The sequence below is a fragment of the Motacilla alba genome, chromosome 2 (genome assembly GCF_015832195.1).
Source record: "Motacilla alba alba isolate MOTALB_02 chromosome 2, Motacilla_alba_V1.0_pri, whole genome shotgun sequence".
Taxonomy (NCBI): Eukaryota; Metazoa; Chordata; class Aves; order Passeriformes; family Motacillidae; genus Motacilla; species Motacilla alba.
In genome coordinates, this window is record NC_052017.1 from 24,994,951 (window position 1) to 25,001,985 (window position 7,035).

Sequence of the window (7,035 nt, forward strand, 5' to 3'; positions counted from 1 at the left end):
GACATTCATGTAGGCCGGCAGTGTAGCCACTCAAGGATCAGGCATCTCCCTTGGTGCCATGGCCAGTGTCCCTGGTTCCCTGAGTAGAGAAACACCTCTCCTCCAGGTAGCTGGGCTTGCAAGATGCAGATTGAGATGCAGATTGAAATGCAGATTGAGCTCTGAGACAAAAGGACTGCAAACCTTTGGGATAACAAAGGCCACAAGAGTCAAGGTGAATGGACATTGGGACACACTTCAGGAGCCGGGAACTGCTGACCTTTTGGATAACAAAGGAGATGAAGACAGGTGAAGACTCCTTTATTGAGGGTCCTCCCCGGACACACCAGTTCTGGCAGTTTCTATGTTACTGTGCTGTGAATAAATGGAACTAGACATCTGAGACTCTGCTATGGGAAAACAAGAGCCAAACTGGTAAGGGAACCTGGTCTGGCTGCGTGAGTGCAGTGTGGAGCGAGTCAAGCGGGGCTCCCATCAGCACACTGGAGCTGCCTTCTCTGAAGGACCTCTGGTCCCAGCAGTCCCAGTCTCTGGTCTCAGGATTGTGACTGGCAGAGGGCCTCAGAATGGATGCTCAGGCTGGGATTTGGCTATCTGAGATCTAAGGGTCGTAACCTGAACCCTGCTGCCAAACCTCCACCTGCACCTGAGTGTTCCCAGACTTGGATTTGCTCTAAGCAAGAAAAGATATGCAAACTCATGCATAATTACATTGAAAGTTAGTGAATATTTAAATAGCAGCAGAATCAAATACAGCAAAATGTAGATTTATCAAAATGTACAATATTCAGAAAGTCTTCATTCATCTTCCTTCTGGAAGTGTGCTCTAACACAGGCTCTAATTACATCATCAACTACTATTTTTTTTAATAGTAAATTGGAACATTTGTGTTAGTGAGGATATCCAAGGCATACTCAGGAAGTGAGATAGGTCAGTATTTTTACTGTCATTTTTAAATTAGTGATCTTCTTCACTAGTGCATTTGGTACAAGTAGAATCAGTCATTTCTTCATGGTCTTTTGCAGGAATGGGAACTTTCTAGTTTCTGTAGTATGTAAATGCCTTAACAACCTTGATAATGTTTTTCCTAAGGTGAAATGAGACAGTGAATAGCATTATTTCCACTATTTTAGGTGGAAAATGAGACAGAGGACACTTACTGGAGTCCAGATTAAAGTCAGCAATTTGGACTCCCACATCCATCTCACCACTGTCTCTACCTCTGTGAGGATATCCTCAGGCAGATAGAAAAACAGAGATCTATTTTCCTCTCCTTTACATTTTGTCCTTTACATTTTTCTTCTCCTTTACACCTTCACACTGCAATGGTGTAGTCGGTTGCATAGGAAAAAGTGTGCACCTAAAAGAAGAAAAATTTATGGTGTGTTTTTAGTCAGCTAAATCCTCAGATAAATGTTCCAGCAAGCCATGGCTGCATGGGATAGGGAACAGGACTGAGAGGAATCAGATGAGGAAGTAGTGAGCTGGGAATACAACTGTTTAAGACAGTGGTGCATATTTTTTATTTTATATTTATGGATCAGCTGATGTAGATCAAAAAAATTACCACGGGGCAGTTCTAAATGATCTTATTCGAATGAGAAATCCCAGGTAAACGTAAAAGTCTGGAGGCACAGCACTGGGAGCTCAGCAGCCTGACACTGCTCTCAGCTGAGTAGTAAAAAATTTCCTCCATGTGCTTTGGAAAGCGAGCAGCCATAGCATGTATGTCATGAATGTGGAGTGGTGTGTAGGAAATGGGTATGCCACCTGTAGCCTGATCCATGAATTATTAAGCTAGAGACTACTTTGGAATAATAATAAAGACTACTTCTGCACCATGGATAGCTCTAATTGGGAATTTATCTGTAAGAGAGCAGGTGAGGCTGCTGTGATCCTTAAACATGTTCTGTCTCCGTACAGCCCTGAGGACACTGCTGTAGTACCTGTGGACTTCTGTCTGTTCATCCAAGCTCAAGAGTTTGGTGGTCTAGCTCGTCCAAGGGGTCCTCATTTACAGGACCTCTGAATGTATAACATACACCAAGCTTGGAAACAGTTTCCATCCCTAATTTTGGGTGACCCACAGAATCACAGAATGAACTAGGTTGGAAAAGATCTTTGAGATCATCAAGTCCAACCTGTCATCAACACCATCTCATCAACTAAACCGTAGCACTGAGTGCCTCTTCCAGTCTTTTTATAAACATATAAAAAGACATATAAACATAAACATGTCCAGGGATGGTGACACCACCACCCCCCTTGGCAGATGATTCCAGTGCCCAATCACTCTTTCAGTGAAGACTTTCTTTCCTGATGTGTAACCTAAACTTCCCCTGGTGCACCTTAAAACTGTGTCTTCTCGTTCTGTCAGTGCTTGCCTGGGAGAAGAGACCAACCCCCAGATAACTATAACCACCTTTCAGGGAGTGGTTAAGAAAGTGAGAAGGTCACCCTGAGCCTCCTTTTTTCCAGCTCCCTCAGCTGTTCTTCACAGGGCTTGTGTTCCAAGCCCCCCAGCAGCCTTGTTGCCCTCCTCTGGATGTGCTCAAGCGTCTCAATGTTCTTCCTAAACTGAGGGGCCCAGAACTGGACACAGCACTCAAGGTGTGGCCTCACCAGTGCCGAGTACAAGAGAAGAATGACTTCCTTGCTCTTGCTGGCCACACTATTCCTGACACAGGCCAGGATGCCATTGGCCTTCTAGGCCCCTGGGGCACACTGCTGGCTCATGTTCAGTCAGCTGTCGACCAGTATCTTTCTGCCTGGCCACTGTCCAGCCACTCTGTCCATCACTGTAAGTATTCAAGGTCAAGCTGGATGGGGCATTGAGCAACCTGATTTAGTGAAAGATGTCCCTGCCTATGGCAGGGGGTTGGATGTGATGATCTTTAAAGGACCCTCTCAACCCAAACCAGTCACCTACCTGTTCAGAAGTCTCCCGGTCCAGGAAGAGTTTTAGATGTTTCCATGGTCAAGCAAGAGAATGAGCCACTCTAAGGGAGGAACAGAGTTTCTCTTGTGCCATCTGAGGTTATTCCTGAGCTAGTGAAGCCTTAGTAGAGACTTGTGAAATGAAGCTTGTCCTTTCAAATCCAAGCCTATGCCTTTCAGCTGCCTCACCCCAAGACAGATGTGCTGCGCCAGCCTGCAGAAAACCTGATTCATGGCTTCATCCATAGCCCATTGCCAAAAAGCAAAAGATTTCCGTTGACTTCACTCAGTTTCACACTGGCCCCTGGGACTCAAAACACACTGCAAAACACCAGCTCTCTACTGAATCTGTCAAGGGTCCCCTGTGTTGTTAGAGCCAGCAGGGCCTCACTGGTTGCTGCCAGCAGGGAATTTGGCCCTCCATGCCATTTCCAGCATGGATGTTGCAAGATGATGGTTAAATGATTCTCTTGAGTTTTTACTGATAAAAAATATGTCAGACTTTTTGGAAAACCCTACATCTTGTGCCACTGCCAAGTGTTTCCTTCTCTATTGCTACCAAGTTTTGACTTCAAATGGAACTTTCTCATTACATCACAAATATTATATCATGCAAATTTGGAATCTGTTAACACAGTCTAGAATAAAATAACTGAAAAATAACAGACTACAGCCTCTTTTCATTACACTCTGAAGGTCTAAAAAGTTCTGAAGTATAAATTCTCAGTCCTGTCTTAGTATTGAAGGACAGATGACCTCACAGCAGAATGAGCTGGTTGCCTAAAGAAGCTGGCTAATTCATGAGACATTATTTCTATCTTCTTCTGTTGGCATCTTTTGTAATAGTTTATTAACAATGATTTGTGTCCTATTGAGTAAGCTGTGTTTGTATAACACCATTGGCACTACATTAGCTGAAGCCAAGGGTATTCTGGCTAGTTAGTCACAGCTATCAAATGCTTGGAACTTAATTTTCACTCTTCTCTGGCTAAGAATTTTTAACAAATATTTTGCTGCAGGGTAGAGAAAATCCTAAATACTCAACAGTATTGTTTGCAGGACCAGACAGGCATTTGCAGCCAGATGAATATGTTTGATGTGCTTCTGCGGTGGAAACACAATGACATCTACTGGCCGATGAAGATGGCTGTCAGAGTGTCTGCTGGAGCAAAACAGCCCAGAGTCGACTCTGCAAGGAAAGGGGATGATATTTTTCTGAGAGGCAGGATGACAAATCAGAACAACACCCACAGATATCTCAAGAAATACAATAGAGATTGAAACCAGAAAATATAAGGTATTTAATTTAGGTACCACTTGTTTATTATTAGTTGAAAAACAAACAAACAAACAACACAAATCCTCTGATGGTGCAAATTTTCTCTGTTGTCCTCAGTAGTGGCTGTCAGAGTTTAAAAAGTTAAAGCAACTTACACTGGGTGTAGCCAGCTAAAATTCACAAACAAGATCCAGAATGCACAAGTGCCTCCTCTCCTCTTAAAAAAAATGTAAGCAGGACTTTCTGATACCCTAGAATGACACAGTTCGGCACAGCACTGATATCAGTGCATTTTTTCTCTTAACATGATGCAATGTCTGTAAGTCTTGTGCAGAAGACTATACCTAATCAACTCCAAAGGCATTGTGCTCCAGTGGTATGGTATTTCTCTTGCAAATAGTGCTGTTAAAAATAAATAAAGGAGGCAATCAAAACTTGTCTCTTTTTGAAACAGTGAATGCTAACAATAGCAATGAGAATGAATTTTCTACCAGCTCACACTTCTTATGTTCAAAATGTGTATAATTTTGAAATCCTTGTCTTCCATTAACTCTGCTCCTATAATTTTTAGTTATGTTGCCTCCACAAGATGATGCAGTTCAGCAGAACCAGCACTTCCGAAAATCATCATGCTTGCTTTCTAAAATGGATAAGTCGTGCAATTTACTCAGTAAGTGGCACTGGGTTGGAAATGTTATACAGCCAATATATCAGTGTAGTATCCAGAAGAGGAACTGTGTGGAAAAGAAGGCTTTGGCTTCCATTCATGGAAACAAATCAACCCAGAACTAAGGAATACAGCATAGACTAGATCCTGTCCATGGTTGTACAGGCTTCTAGGTGGTGACAAGAAAATTGAGGCTGTCTAAAATTAATGAATATTGTGCATGGAAGTAAGGACAGCAAATATGAGCAATGCATTAAATGTGGTCACTGCAATCCATGGAGACTTTAGTACCATTTCATGTTGGGTTTAGCAGGAGTCAAGAATGTGCTTGAACTGGAACAGCATCTTGTATAACGTTGAGCGCTCCAAAGCTCTGTACAATTTTGCATGTCACTCCCTCACTTAGATTTCATCCCTTACAGAGGAGATGAGGGAATGTGAGCAAAAGGATTTGACCCTAATGTCACAACCCTACTGCTCAACAATGGACCTTTCACAGTGCTGTGGCAAGGAAGAAAAGGGGAGAAGGGAGATGGCATAGCACAAGCAAGCAAAAAATGGTTCAGTCTGTGATTATAAAGGTCTAAAAGGGTCCTCCTCATAGCAATAAAAGAGAAATCTGTGATAAAAGTGGTCTGACCATCAAAATATTGCAGGAAGTTCTTACCAGACCATATACAGCAGATGATTCCTTCTGTCCATTGTATAGCAATGGGACAACTGTGGGCTGGATTTCCCTCCTCAAATAATTTCAGAGCGTCAGAATTGGCATTTCATTCCTGACTGGCAGCATTCAGGATGCAGGACAAAACAGGAATGTGTATATCTGTGAAGCTGCTTGTTTGCATGTCATCCTGGATTTTGGTTCTTAAAGGCTACATTCCATTGAGACAAAAAAAAACAAAACCAAACATAAGCAAGAATAGGGAAATGTCTTCCATATTTTTCTGATATGTGTAACTTTTATAAACAGAGCTCTTATGGGATGTGAATTGTCATGTTAAACACAGTGACACCTAACAGAGAGTAAAAAATAAATCAGATGCAGATTTCTGGGCTGCTGTCCTATGTCACCATGACTTTTGCAAGTGGTTGTGTATGTTAGTAGTTTTCACTCTGCAGTAACTTTCAGGGATGCAGCCTGAAAACTGTCAGTGTGATACTCACGTCCCTGTTCAGTGCTAATATAAACCCTCTGTCTTTCATGCTGGCAGGCGGGTGCACCACGTGTCCATGGGTGCATTCCACAATAATTCTGGGTAATAATTATTACCAGAATAATTACTAGGGAATAATTATTACCAGAATAATTACTAGGACTCTGTGGAGTCCCCCTAGTTATTGTCTTCCCTCATTTGACTTTCACTTACATTTCCTATGAACGTGCTTACATAGAAATATTAAAAAATATTTGTTTAGATAACAAAGGGTGAGCTTTGGTTTTTTTGTTTTTTTTTTTTTTTTTCTTTCTTCCAAACCCCAAAAATCTGCTGACTGTCTTGACCAGCCAAGAAGATGTTCACTGGTAACCTTCATTCCGCCTCAAAAAAGCATTGCACTGCCTGGGTTATTTGTTTAAAGAGATACTGTGATGTCAAACAGGGACCTAAAGATAGCAACTTTAAACACAATTCTTTTAACAAACCAAAGACTCATGGAGACATTTCTATGTTTATAATTTCTAGTGGATACAGGGGATTTTCTTGAATCCTTATTACAAACAAACATCTTCCACTTAGCCAATCATCCCACACAATGCAGCCTTATGCTTGTGCATGGGAGCTAGGGAGTAAAAATTATGAGAAATTCATTACTTAAACTTGAAATGAATCAACTAATTTTGTTTAATTTGGAAGAGTGAGAAAATACAGAGGGGCAGCTAAATACTTGAAAAATATTGATGAAATCTCAGAAAGTAAAGGTGGGAGGGTTAAGCACTCTGGTTAAAAACACAGTTGGAAGAACATTTGTCCTCAGGTGTGCCAGATCACTGCTACTTCCAGTTAAACAAAGTTAGGAGGAGCCTTTTACATAATTTTCTTCATTCCTGTCTTCAATTCAGAGATCTGTTTGCATATGTGGATGCATAAATATGTACCTTCTCCATATACATATGAAGAGATGAACCAGGGAACTTTGCATACACAGAAC